The following is a 12,843-nucleotide window of genomic DNA, read 5'->3' on the forward strand; positions in this document are numbered from 1 at the left end:
ATTGCTTTTGTAAATCACATGTAAGATTTCAGTATGAGTAGTCTCACTGATGTCAACAAGACAAGTTATGGATTAAAATTAAATTATTAATTTTAACATCTTATGCTATATTCATACTTTTTAAAAACCATAACATTGTATGTAGCATATAAAAAAGGGGCATTTTCTGTAAATCTAGTGAAGCTTTGCCTATTCCAGTAATATTATTTATATATTTTTATATGTACATATATACTAAAATAAATACTAGAAGCAAGCCTCCATAAATACGTTATATTCTTGAAAAGGAATCCAAAATAATGTGCTGTCTTGTTGAAAAGATTCATCAATATCTTTGTGAGGATGGAAGTTGGGATATGAAGTACTTGGAGGTACTGGTGGATGAGAAGCTGGACAAAACCACAAAAGTATTGAGGAACAACATGCAAAAAAAAAAATTTCTGGATTAAGTGTGTTTTTCAGATAGTCTATGTGACCTTTTTGGCTTTCCTCAGCTTCCTCAATTCTGCTTTGTTTTTTATCTGAAATGAGATTGAGGCTGCCATCAGGGAAGTAACCCATTTTACAAATTTTGTTGGAGCACCATTTGTTTTGGTTGAATTTTGTCTTTATTTTGTCCCATCTAAAACCCATAAGCACTAATTCTGTTCCACTCTCATGAGACCCCACCTGGAGCACTGCTGGGGTCCCCAGCACACAATGGACATGGACTTGTTGGAGCAAGTCCAGAGGAAGCCACCAAGATGGTCAGAGGGATGGAGCACCTACCCTGTGAGAAAAGGCTGAAAACATGGGGATTGTTCAGCCTTCAGGTCCTTCCAGGACCTGAAGGGAGCCTGCAAGAAAGGTGGAGGGAGACTATTTACAAAAGCATGTAGTGACAGGACAAAGGGGAATGGCTTCAAACTGAGAGTAGGTTTACATTAGATATTAGGAAGAAACTCTTTACTGTGAGGGTAATGAGGCACTGGAACAGGTTGCCCACAGAAGTTGTGGGTGCCCTGTCCCTGGAAGTGTTCAAGGTCAGGTTGGATGGGGCTCTGAGCAACCTGGTTTAGTGAAACATGTCCTGCCTGTGGCAGGGGGAATTGTAACTAGATGATTTTTAGAGTTTCTTCCAACCCAAACCATTCTGTGATTCTTTGATTCTATGGTAGGACCACTAATGAAGCAATGCCTATAGCAGTGCATGGGGTGAGCATTCACAATACTATCTACCTTCTCCATTACTTTCCTGATACACAAAACATGCAATAAGACCAAGGTTATATCCTAAGAGTAAAATAAAGATATCCTCTTGTAGGCAGTTCCTCTGTCTTAGCTCAGATGGATGTCATATTAATACAAACCCACAAAAGTATTGAGGAACAACATGCAAAAAAAAAAATTTCTGGATTAAGTGTGTTTTTCAGATAGTCTATGTGACCTTTTTGGCTTTCCTCAGCTTCCTCAATTCTGCTTTGTTTTTTTATCTGAAATGAGATTGAGGCTACCATCAGGGAAGTAACCCATTTTACAAATTTTGTTGGAGCGCCATTTGTTTTGGTTGAATTTTGTCTTTATTTTGTCCCATCTAAAACCCATAAGCACTAGTTAAATATATTATAAATGTAGATGACCTGTCTTGTGACTGCTAAGGTTGTTTTACAAAGCTTTCAGTGTGTTTTTACTAAACTTTGTATAGTATGAGACCAATTCCTTTTAATATTCACAACATAAAGTATATAGTTGTGTAAACAGACTAAATTATTCAACTAACTTTGCTCTGTGGCAATAGTATGGAAAAAGAGCCACAAAACTGGGTTGTTATTCATGATTTCTAGGTGTAAACTTTAGTTATTTTATTTTTTTATATAGCATTTATGTTTGATGTTTTCCTGTTTTTTTATTCAAAATTTGAAAACCATAAGGCTAACATATAAATTTTCAAAATATTTCAAGGGTGAAAAGAAATTTCCTGTAAAATAATCAGTTGATAATATGTCAGCAAACTTTATTTTATACATTTCCATCCCTCTGAGTCAATTATTAAAATGCTCAACATTGTCTTTAAACTATTGCAGTTTTATAGATATGCTCTATGAGGTTTGGTGTGCAAAACAGTGATAAAATGTTACTTAAGGAGATTTGCCTTAGTTTTCTTGTCTTGGTGATTTTTTTCATGCAGCTACAGACATTTCTATACTATCAACTCTTTTTTTTCTTTCTTTCTTATTAAATTAATTTTTTGTCTTCCCACATAATTATTTGAATTCTGTAAACTACACAGATGTAGCTCTTGGCACAATATTTCATACTGACAAGAGAAGTCTAAAAGAGAAATATATATGGATAGACTTCTAAAATACTGCACTCTGATTTAGCATTTCACTAAAGTCAGTCACAAGAGCAGAGCTGGGGAGGTAGTAGGAAAAAATCTTCATGGAAACATTTACAAACTATAGTCCTACTCCTTACACTTGCTTGTTTCAGAAAATATTCAGCAGGATTGTTGTACTGGATGATGTCAATATGCAGGCATAATTATTCTGGTACCAATATATGCTGAGGAGCCCAAATCTGAATGGGAACGCTTCAAAGCGTGGAGAGACATTTACAGCACCTGAAGAAACTCCATTCTTATGGACTTGCTTGTTTATATCTAGCTTTGAGCACTGTTTGATGTACTTTCCCCACTTGGCTGTATTAATCCCATTTGTTTCTATGGCCCCGGGCTTGCCCAGGGTTGTTTTCCCACCAAAAGTTGTTTACCCCCTCACTCTCCTGCTCACCCTGCACTGACTGGCCAAAGAGTGCTGCAGTGCGGGGTGGATCCCCATTGGTTCCTAATGCTCAGCTCCTCACAAAATTCCTCCTCCTTTCCTGTGTTCCCCTGCCCTGTTGTACCCTGAGATGCCAATCTCATAGGCCTCCCCTGTTACCAAGCCTCCCTGACCCAAACCCTATATACGTCCCTGCTCTACCTTAATAAACGGCCATTGCACTCCGGCCTTCTGCCTTGTCGGACTCCTTTATGCAGTGTCACAGTCCCACTCTCCTACCCACTGGACCGTGGCAAGTATAAGCATTTACACTGAGTCAGAAATTTTTTCTTCTGTTTACATGGTCTAGAAAGACACAGTACTATGTAACATAATCGCAAAATGTACTGTAAATAAGTTACTGAAAATATTAGAGTGAACTGTTTTCAAGCAATACAAAACTGATAGTTGTTCCCAGAAAGGTGCTTAAATAATGAAGAAGTGATATATATGTTTATCAAAATGGCAGAGCAATTGTCTTCAGCATTCTGAGTTCCTTTCAACTGGGACTTCTGCTGTTGAATCAAAGAAAAAAGCAAAATCATACTTGGTTTGTATCAAGCTAAACTTATTTTTGTCAGCTCTTCTGCAGATTGAAATAGGAGACAGAGAATTTCAGGTCAATTTAATACAAAATTGATCTTTAAGCCTGAAACAAAAAGTTTCACTTTGGGACACTCATTTGAGGAAAAACAAGAAGTCATAAAACTGCACTAAGAAACATCCTTTTATTCTGTAGCTTACAAGGGCTGAGAAGACCTTATGTTGATGTCTTATATCACGGCCTCTTGACATTTACTGAAGTATTTTATAGAAGCTTCAACAGAGGCTCCCACTCCAGAAAACTCTCCCAGCTCCTTGCTAGAATACTTGGCAGAAGCCTGGTTTGGTTTTGTTCCTGCCCTGATTGGAAGTAATGAACCTTCAGCTCCACTGTTTGAAATTACTCAAGAGGATCCCAGGCCCTTGCTCAATGTTTTGGTTTAGGCAAAGAATCAGCTTTACAAGCGCAGAGCAAGAGCACTTGTCTGATAAGCTGGGTATTTATGGCACTCTTTTGAGAAGCCTAAAATCCATCTCCTGAAGAGGAAGGAAGTCAGTTCAATATTCCCATATCTGGACTGAATGTACAAACTACATAACTCAATGAGGGAGAAGATTATGTTGTGCTGGGGAAAAAGATAATCTATTCACACATTTAACCGGAATAAAAAATTCAAAATCTCCCTTTCAAGGCAATTGTGTTAAAAAAAGCAATTGTTCATATACCACTCTGATACTCTCCTAGGAAGGAATAAGTAAGAAGAATGTCCAGGGAAACAAGGCATAGTTGGAGCACCTCTGGAGTTTGGAAATCCTTAACTTTCAGGAACTTTTTGATTGACGTAGTCATTAGTGTTCTCTAGGCCATGTTTCTTGAACCAGAACATCAAGGGCATCAAAGAGATAAAGAGAGGGTAAAGAGATAAAAGAAAAAAAAACAACCCAGACTAAACTTTGAATATGAATTTATGTGTGATTGTAAATAACAGCCACTGCAACACCGTCATGTTCCTTTGTTCTCCTCCCCTCTTCCTCCCCTATAATGATGAAATTTCATGGATTCAGTTTAAGCTTCCACAGTCCACTTATCTTCCATCTTTGCCTGTGTGTTTTAAGCCCCTTTGCTAGAGTACCCTTTGAGCTTGTGCAAACCCACAGTGAGCTGGTGCAGGGAATGAAACCAAAAAGCAGGCATACATAAAAAGCAATTCTCAATAAGTCAGCTCTTGAAGTGGCTTGTTGCAGAAGTAAATACTAAGCAACATGCTGATTCAATGGAGGGGAGAGGACCACAGCAAACCACACTGATGGGTTGTAGCAATTATGAGAAGTTTCCCAAGTCCAAATGTTATCTTGCATACACTGATTGCAGTCAATTAGTCTACTTACCCCTTGGACAGGCGAGAACATACACATCATTGTCTAAAACATAAACCTTCTACTGAAGTACAGAGTATGTAACTTCACATCAGAAGTCCTAAAAAATGTCACTTGAGCTATGCTGCTGAAACACTTGATATAAGGACAAAATAACTCATCACAAAGTGGAGTTTTGGAAAGCAGGTGGCCATCTAACATTATACAATGGTATTGAAACAGAGACAATAAAATAAAGCTTGACTTCGTTATGTTAGCATAATCTTATGTACCTAGCATAAGGTTAGCATAACCTTTGAAACTTAGCAGAAGTGTGACTTTGCAAAATATAATCACTTGTAAAAGGAGGCCAACCCCACTGAATCGGTAAAATAAAACAGGAAGAGAATATAACCACTTGAAAGAAGCCCACCTGACCAAAGATAAACACAGGAAGGGAATGTAGGGCATGTAAGCCTACCTATCTGAGGGGGTAAGATAACACAGAAAGAAAAACACTTCAACATGTAACAGTAATGATCAATAACTTTGCAAGAGGACCGAGGGATGGGTGGTTGTATAATTGCTTGAATTGATAAGGTTTTATGTAACAAATATATAATAACAGGTATAGGGAACAGGTAACCGAATGTATAGTTAGATAAGACAGCTACAAATCAAACTTTGTACTGACTCTCAGAGGATGTATGTGACAGATAAAATTTGGAACTTGTTCACTCCAGTGTATAAAAACCTCTTGAGTTTTGACACTTGTCGGAAATGCTTGTAGCGGTTTAACCCCAGCATGGCCCCCAGCTGGAATAAAGGTGTGCTTTTGCTATACAGTGCATACTGTGTAGAGATTCCTTTGAGTCAGTCTCAGTTACTTCCTTACCCCATAGGTGACCAGGATAGCTCAAATCCAGAGATGGGAGGCTGCCAAGTGGGTAAGGACAAAAACTACCCAGGAAGGAATGCTCAGCATGATAATGTAAACATCAGTCTCCATATTTCAGACAGTCTGGGAACAGATCTGTATTTCCCAGTTTATGCGGGCACAGAGCCTCAAGTCAAGCCTCCCTGCAGCCTGGAATAACAAATATCACCATTTTACCTAAATAGACACCAGCATTTTTGATTACGTGAGCCTGCCTGATGCATAGAAACAGTCTTTGTTAAGACTGTCCCTCACTTCTGTCCTCCTTCCTAGGGAGGACTGGCAATACTGTCCAATAAATTTTTCTAAACCATTTGTGAGGAAAATATTTCAGAAGAAATATTGCAGGAAAAAAGAGGCATAATTACTCTACATACAAGCATTTGATCACAAGTTCAGAAACTAATTTTCTTTAGTAGCATATAGCCCATTAAATTCTTTCACATTTTAAAATTATGTATTGTCCTATGGTCATATTACATTTTAAAAAAGTAATGTAGCATTTTTAATTCTTCAGGAATAAGTGAATGTGGAGACCTGTATACTTGTATTCATTCTTTGTCTGTTGCAGTATTCAGCTTCAGCTTTTAGTCAATTTATCTACATTACTCTGAAATATTTTGTAATTGTAAAAACAGTGTATTGGCATCAAATCTCACACTGGGAGTGCAAAGAATAAAGCTTTTTATGTGGCCATTTGCAGCTTTCCTTAATTATTCTCTGTACTTACTGTCTGATTTACATCCGGAAATAACTAGCAGAAAATAAGTTTATCTTCATAACTTCATAGTACAAAATGTAAAAAGTATTTGGATGGGATTTGCTAAATCCCACCTTGATATATCTGTCTCTGTGATAATAGCAAATAATAGACATCTGAGAAAGGAACTGTGCTAGGTGTATACCACTGTTTAGCACTTTTTAATTGTATGTAATCAGAACTATTCAGTTAGACATCTAAGGCCTTCTGTATTCATTAGTTTAGAAGGCTAAATATTGCCTTTGGGCACAGATTCTTTCATTTTTAGGACTGCTCATCAGGTTGACTGGTGCAATTTTGTTTTGCTTGGAGTCTTCTAAGAGATGCAGGAAGTTGAGAGCTTTGGGAAATATGATGGGGGGGGTTCAACACAACAGGTGAACAAGAAAGGAGGTGTGCTAGGTACATAAGCCAAGTGCACAGTAGAGGTGGATGGCTTAATTTTAAAAGTTGCATCACATCATATAGTTGGTTTTTTTTTCCCTAAGCAACTTTTATAGAAGTTTTATAGAAGAAGCTGGAGTTCTAGATCATTTCTTCCAAGAAACATTCCCCTTGTCTCCTCAACAGCATGCTGATCGCTGCTACAGCTAATACTACACAACAAAAATTGCTGCAACACACAGCTGGGGATAGCTAACTGAAGATAAGGCTCCTGTACACTCCCTCAGCTGCTCTCTCCATAGCTGGAGGCAAGCTCCTGTCCTACTAAGGTTCTGAAACCCATTTCCCCCTTCTGACAAGTTGCAAGTGTCATGAGCTAACCAGAGCTTCTTTCTGTGCTGTGGGCTGGAAAAAAAAATACTGCTTGTTTCTGCTGCCTTCATTTCCTACACTGTTCACAGTTCCTGTTGTCTGCCAGGCTGTGAGTTCTGCAAGGAGTCCTGCAGAAGACAAACTCCACTGTGCAAAGATTTCCTCCAATACTGGGAATGAGGATGGGGCAGGGAGAACAAAAAGCAATGACAGATTTTCTTTGAAAGGCATGAAGTTCATACAGCTGAATTATGCAGTAAAACAAGGGCATGGACAATGCGATTGCACAGTTTCCAGGTTGGTAGAAAATAAACTGGAGGAATTGTTGCAGAAAGAACCTACAAATACCCTTTTTGGCTACAGTCAAAGTCTGTTCTTTGAGATTAAGGAAGCAAAGTCTCCTACAGACACTGTATGGACAACAAGATGGAGTCTGACTCTCTTCTGTTAGCATCATAGTTTAACCTTGATGTTCTAGTTCAATAGCATTTCTTTGATAAAGTATATTATCTTTCAAAAAAAAATTACATATCTCAATTTATGGAAGCACCTGTGATAACTCCCTTCTTTCTGCCCGTATAGCTTCCAGCTCATGTACATATCTTCCAAAAACTACTTTACTTTCTCATATAGATGAGATTTCCTCTTTCTGAATTAGATCATTACTACCCAGTATTATTTTCTGTATTGAGGAAAAGAAAAATCACCCCTGGATATCTTTAGAAACATAAATATGACCACTTGTAGTTTAAGCAAAATCAAATAGGAGGGTTTATGTTATTGTGGTTAATAAACAGCCATCTGTATATACAGACTGTGCTCCACTGGGCTGTAATAAGTGTTCTACTTAACATTGATGAAGGGCAGCATAATCAGATATAAACACTTTGCCCCCTTGCACATGCAATTCTTCTGACTGGCAGCTGTTTCTGTATTTTATATAAAGTTGATGGTATATTTTGCATAAAATTTAGGAACAGAATCTTAAACAATGAATAAAAAATTAATAGGTTTTAAATATACTTCATGGTAAAGAGTAGTAATCCAAGAATGTGTTGACAAAAAACAATGGGAAGGATTGCAAAAGACAATTCAAAGACTAGTAAGAACATTAAAAAAACCCCAAACCAAAACAAACAAAAAAACCCGACACGCAAGGAGATGTTGTTTGCTTATTGTTTTACACTGAAGACACTAATTTTGCCTCTGTAGTTATATGAATATTCTCTGATGCCTGTTCCAGGAATTCTAAGATATATTACCATTCTGTTCATCCCTAAAAATACAGTCTATTATGGTAAGTAAAGAGTTACTGTCACACTAGCACATTTATTTCTTCTCCAAAGTGAACTATAACCAGTTTTCTCTGGTGAAATAGAACAGTCTTGACACTATGCTAGAGATCATTAAAAAAAACCACTCAAACTACCTTTTGATCTGAAAAGGTATTTAAATTTTTGCCATGACAAAGCTTATTTCACCTTCAATCCCCAAATGACCATGATGTATTGGTCAAATCTGATTTAATCATGCTATTGACAGTTCCCAAAGGAATTGATTGGGGATGAGTCTATTCAATGCTTCTCTTTATCTTGATGTTTTCAGTAACAGGAATTACTAACAGTCTCTGAGTTACATGAGAATTTTAAACATTTTAAACATGAGAAAGCATCAGCCAGCCAAACTCCTTGCATTACCTAATTTATTGACCTCTTCCAAGTTCTCCCACTTTGGAATGATTCTGTTTATTTCCATGTTATTTACTGACACCTTCTTAAATTATGTGAAAATCCTTCCTCTTGGAAATGTCTGGTTGATTTTCAACACAGTGCAAGAAATGCACTCGGTTATGGGACAATTTACATTGTGTGCAAGTTTCATTATATTCTCCAAAACCAAAATGCCATCTGCTTCAGTTTATAATACTCCTGCCTCTATATTTTCTTCTGTCTTCCACCAAGGAGCCTCAGGAAGGAAAAATAATATTTGAAAGGAACAAAGGAGCACTGCAACTGAAAGAGACTTTTTAAGAAATCAGTGCTAAGCTTTAAAGAGGCACAAACTGATGACAAATTGCATGCATAAAAATATAGCAAAAATGCTGACTATTGTACAACTTGAGCAGTTCTTACTGAGGCTTAAAAGTAGTGGTTGAGCAAATTCATACAGAGGTGTATTTTTACTTCAAGAATTGCTAAAACTAAAATTACAGAAAAGATTATTTTACTTTGATTAGATGTTGTTAGCAAGATTTCACTGCTCTACTTCAGAAAAAAAAGGACATAAATTAAGGAATAAAAACTACCATATTTCTCCTCGGACTTTTTTTCCTTAGCTAAAATGAAATACTAAAATCCTGGACTGTTATCAAAACTAGACTTTCTTGAATGAGAATAAAAGAGGATATTTAAAGACTGAACCATGTAAAAGTGCTTCAGTTTTGAGGAGTTTCACAATTACAATAACAAAAGAGTTTGCCTGTCTTGAGGCAATGGAAGATTACTTTTTTGAATAGATTATTGTGTGAGTCCTTTAGAGAAAATGTAACCCTTAGGAGGTAGGTAACAATCAAACCACAGCTAGTATGAACCTGGGCCAGATCCAGAGAAAAGAGAGGTCTTTCGTGTAGGCATTCAGTGAGGAATTATCTACTCAGCCTGAAAACACCATTTAGCTGGCACCTTATCTTGCAGACACCCAAATGCCATGAAATGCCATGAGCTGTGTATTTGATAGGCATCACTCAAAAGGTCTCTGTGCATCGTGCATTCATTCCTCCCCAGGCAGATTACACTATAATCCACACACCTGCCTCTGTGTTCCAGGGTAGTTCTTTTAGCACTGCTAATAACCAGCTCCCTTCCTGAGTCTCCTAACACTAGCTCCATGGAGGACAGCTGGGGGGATAGCCCTGCAGCAAGTCCCAGGAAACAGAGTTAAAGATCAGCAGGCAGGATGTTCCTGTGAGGCAGAGATGCTGCTTGAAGTGCCCTTTCAAGGCATTCCCTCACCAGGGGAATGTCCAGAGTTGCTTTTCTCACCTCATAGGTGAGGCCTTCCCACTGCTCTTGGAGTCTCTTCACTGCAATCCAGGGCTGGTGGTAACATGAAAGGGATTTCACTTCACAAGGGCCTGTCCTGGTCTTTGCTTCAAGGCCTGTTATTAATTAACCTGTCATTAGATGAAATGCTTGTGTAATGATTGAGGTACTTAGAGGTGCTGAAGTTACCCAGAGTGCAACAAACACCTTGTGGCTGGGACTCAGCACATGCCCTGGCTAACGGGACTTCTTCTGCTTCCCATGAAAGGGCTAAAAAATGTTTCCACCACTACAGGAAAAACATGATTTGATTACTATTAGTAAGACTTACACACTAAAAGTAAAATTTGAAATATGAAATGAAACAAAAAATTGGATTCCTGATACTATTTCAAGAACAGTTACTAAACAAGGTACATAAATGGGATTAAACTATTTCCTGTCACTCCCCAGTGAGTGCTCCAACTGCGTGGCCACATGCCCTTTTTCAGTCTGCCTCTTTGGTTCAATTAATCTTTAATTATGCTGTAAAAAATGTAAAAGCTATTGCAGCGGGGGTGGAGAGACAGGGATGGGGCTTGAGCCTGACATGGTGCAAGAAAAAGTACCATCTCAGTGCCATCCCACTTTGGGATTTTATCCCACTTTGGACATTGAGAGGATGTCATTTCACAGTTTCTCATTTATCAACCAACTTAGGTCAGGGTCAATCCCTAGGGCAGAACCCTGTATCTGCTCTACCTGTAAATGGAGAAAGTGCAATTTAGTTGTAATGTTAGTATCAATAACTCTTGAGAGTGAGTGTGCAGTATGTGGGTACGTACTTCAAGTACCATACTAGGGAGACAAAGGCAGGTTTGCTTTACCTTCTTCCTTAAGTAAACCAATATATTCTGAAGTGTCCGTACAAGCATAGCTATTGAAGCAACAAAAAAAATTCACCAAGTCAAACAGGTACAAAAATAAAAGCACTGTCTTCATTCTTGAACCTGGAACAGAAGGGAGTTTATTACAAAGATAAAGCTCTGAAGAGTATTTGGACAAGACTGAGGGATAGAGAAAAGACAATCCCTTATTGAGAGGGAGAATGTGAGACCTAAGAAGATACAAATGATGACAGCCTACAGGCATAAAAACATATGCAAACTGCTTACTCTAGTACTGAATAGGCTGTTCAAAATTCAGTATAATGATAGATGAGGAGATTTTTATGTGCACGAGTACATAAATTCCTTGTTTCAACAAAAGAAACAATTGAGAAAAAATCTAGAACAACAGGTGGATTGTAAACAGAGAGAACTTAGTGCAAGCAAGACAGGAAAAAAAGGACATGAGTCTTATTTTAAGGAACAACTTTCTCAAGGCCCAGCTTTTCTCACCATGAAGGGAAATGTGGAAAATATTTAATTCATGTAGGTTTTGGTAGACACAACAAGGAAAAAAAAATAATAATAGGCACACCAAGAAACACCGAGACACACAACAACCACTTTTTCCCCTAGCTTTTGCACTGGATCCTTTTTATTAGATGCGGTCTACAACATGAACTTTAAGATATTTAAGATATTTGGCCAAACAACCTTTAAACATCTCTCCCCTGCTTTTGCATTTTTTTTTGTCCTTAAAAAAAATGAAAGCTTTCAAAAGCTGTGCTGCAATTTTTCACCATGTATTTATCACCATCACTAGAACTCTGGAATTATAAACTAAAATTTGATAACTAAGACTTTGCTTCAGTAATTACCAGATTACAGGACCAGCCTCGGTACCATTCAGGTAGATATGCCAGAGTTAATTGTGGCATTCAAGTGTTTGAAATAATGCACCTTAATGTTCACAAGGAAGAACCAAGGCATTGTTTCTAAGGCTGTCTTCTCATTTTGTTTTGATTGCAACTCTTTGCCAACATTCAGTATTCAGTATCCCCTCAGATTTCTAAGTGTTTTAAATGGACCCCACTCTGTCACCACCCAACCTACCATTATAATAGACATGAGAGATGAATTATGGTTTCAAAAGCTGAGTAAATGTAACCATAATCAGAAATAACAGCAAAAATCATGCAGACCATATTAAAACATTCATACTTCTTGATCTAATCATACAACTGGTATTCATCATTTTGCACCTTGCTATCAAGAGGAAATGTGCACTCACAGCCCAGAAAACCAACCTGGTCTGCACCAAGAGCAGTATGGCCAGGAGGTGATTCTGCCCCTCTATTCTGCCCTTGAGTCCCCACTCGGACTTACAGCACAGGAAGGATGAAGATCTGTTGGAGCGAGACTAGAGGAAAGCCACCAAGGTTATCAGAGGGCTGGAGTACCTCTCCTGTGAAGTCAGGCTGAGAGTTGGGGTTGTCCAGCCTGGATAAGGGAAGGCTCTGGGGAGACCTCAGTATGGTCTTCCAGTACCTGAAGGGGTCTTATAAGAGAGCTGGAGAGGGACTTTTCCCAAGAACATACAGTAAGAACATACAGTGACTGGACAAGGGGGACTGTCTTCAAACTGAAAGAGGGCAGGTTTAGATTAGATATTAGGAAGAAATCGTTTACTAGGGGGGGAGGGGTGAGGCACTGGCACAGGTTGCCCAGAGAAGTTGAGGATTCCCCATCCTTGGAAGTGTTCAAGGCCAGGTTGGATGGAGCT

This window comes from Manacus candei, unplaced genomic scaffold, assembly GCF_025592945.1.
Source record: "Manacus candei isolate 608988 ecotype Guabito, Panama unplaced genomic scaffold, ASM2559294v1 h1tg000061l, whole genome shotgun sequence".
Taxonomy (NCBI): Eukaryota; Metazoa; Chordata; class Aves; order Passeriformes; family Pipridae; genus Manacus; species Manacus candei.